Raw genomic sequence first — 2,535 nt, 5'->3', positions numbered from 1 at the left:
TAACCTGAAAATCCTTTTTCTTTCAAATAATCTCCAATATTTTGTTCTTCTTTATCGATGAGTTTTATTTTTTTAACTTCAACACTCATCTCACTGACTTAAAGAACTTAATAAATTTAAAGCTAAAGGAATAAACTGTACCCAACCTCCTCTTTTGATTCTTCTATTTTTTAAACGACTATTAACAGTGCTATACTTTTTTGATTTTTTAATCTTTTTATAAACTGATCGTTTTTTCATTATTACATTAGCAAAATCAAAATTACATTAACTACTCCTACGATATTATTATACAATATATTCTTGTTTGCAAGTTGTTTTTTTACGTGTCAATAAACAACTTTACACCTTTTTTATTTTAATAAATTACAAAATCATTTTTATGAAATCGCCTACTATTGGAATTTTTCCTACGGTGTTATGTATCAGTGGTACAGTAGCAATAATACCTCTTCCTCTTTTTCTTAACTTATTTTTTCTGAAGGAATTTCTTTTTAATCGAGCTTGACGTTTCCATTTTTTAATCAATTGTTTTTTATTTTTTTTCCAATATAATTTACCTGCAGCACACATTTTTCACTAATAAAAAAAATAAAAGACAAAATAGTTTATTTATAAGATTTTTTATTGGTTAAAAAGACAATATCTTAATAACTAAATATAATTATTCAACTTCAAAATATTTTTGTTTTAGTCCTCGACTTTCTTTTTCGATAGCGTCATAAAATTGTTGGACTTCAAATCGCACTTTAATCGCTTGAAGATTTTTTCGAATGTTCTCTTTTTTTCCAAAAATTTTCAATTGATTCAAATTACAAACTCTACTTAATCCAATATAAATTAAACCTGAACTAAATTCTTTATCGTCCAATTTTATATACAGTCCCTCACAAGTTAAACCTTGACATTTGTGAAATGTCATAGCAAAAGCTAAAACTATAGGATATCCGCATCTTTTTGAGACCACTTTGTTTTTAAGTCTTATTTCCTCTTCGTAACTTTTTAATGGGTAAACAAAAGAATCTTCTCTAATAAACAAAGGTTTACAATCGTGACTTAATTGAAATGTACCGCGAGTACCATTGACTAAATTAAGACTTACGTCTATATTTTTGATTAACATAATGTTGGCTTTTTCTTTGACTTTTATCATTTCAGGAATAGCAAATTCTTTTTCATAGACTTTGTTAGTCGTAGTATTATGGTATTCGATGACATTGCCTTTTATTTCATTTAATTTTTCTTCATTGTACTTTTGAACTTGAGCGCGAGTAAAAAAACATCTTAACCACAAAGGATGATCTGTATAATTTTCAACATGATTTTCTAACAATAAATTAATATCATCCTCTGACAACTGAGCTTTTCTTAATCTTTGTAATAAATGAAAGTAATTTAAATCTTCTTTTTGACGAAAACTTTGTGACAGTATTACATTTTTAAATTAACAGCGCGTCCAAACGGTAGACGTAAAACAAAAGTTACCTTTGACTGGTGGAAGTTGATAAAAATCACCTGATACAATAAGTTGAATACCGCCAAAAACTTTCATATTTCCTCTCAATTTTTGAGCGATTTGATGCAGTAAATCAAAAAAATCAGCGTCTAACATGGATATCTCATCGATAATTAAAACATCTACTTCCTTCCAAAGTTCTCTTTCCTCCGTCTTCATATACTTTATAATCTGAACGATATCCATAGTGCTTTTATAACCCGCAAATTTATGAACAGTGATTCCCTCAATATTTTGAGCTGCTACACCTGTTGAAGCTGTCATTTGTATCGTTTTTTTGTCTTTGTGTCTTTGGTATATTTCTTTTAACATGTACGTTTTACCGCATCCGCCACTACCAGACAAAAAAACATTGTGTCCCATGTTCACATGTTGTAAAAATTCATATTGTTCTTGATTCATTATTATTAACTAAAATGTAATTCAAATTTATGGAATAAAAATCATTTTTACAAGTAATCATGACAACCGTTATTTTTCAAGCATAAAAAACACAATGTTTTATTTCATAATCTATACTACTTGTATAAAACCGTAAAACAATTACAACATTCTTAATAAAAAAGTCGACGACAATTTCAATCCAAAAAAAGTCAACGTGAATTTCTATCCAAAAAATATCTAAGTTCGTTCATGTGACTAAAAAGGTCTTTTTTCATCAGTTCGTTATCGTTAAGTTCTGTTACTTCTACAATAGGATGTACATAGTTTTTGGGCATTTTAAGTTCTTTTATGTACTTCTTTTTTAACTCACAGCTGATTTCATTTTTACGTATGTTGACACTTTCAGTTATTTTCTTTTCACTCATTTTTTATTTTTTACTAAAAATACATCTTCGTTTTTAGAAAAAACAGGAATTTAATTTAAAATGAAGAGATAAACATTTTTTACGTAAACAAACCATCTTGTCGCAATTCGTACAGCAAATTTTTACATGAACATTATTCCTATGGTGACACATTTTACAAAAAACATCATAATACGTTTTCACTTTTTCTTCATTATCCACAACACAAGG

This window comes from Hydra viridissima, unplaced genomic scaffold, assembly GCF_058129835.1.
Source record: "Hydra viridissima isolate aposymbiotic clone 2 unplaced genomic scaffold, HvirCarnegie_v1 scaffold_5, whole genome shotgun sequence".
NCBI classification, from domain to species: domain Eukaryota; kingdom Metazoa; phylum Cnidaria; class Hydrozoa; order Anthoathecata; family Hydridae; genus Hydra; species Hydra viridissima.
This window is presented reverse-complemented; position numbering follows the sequence as displayed.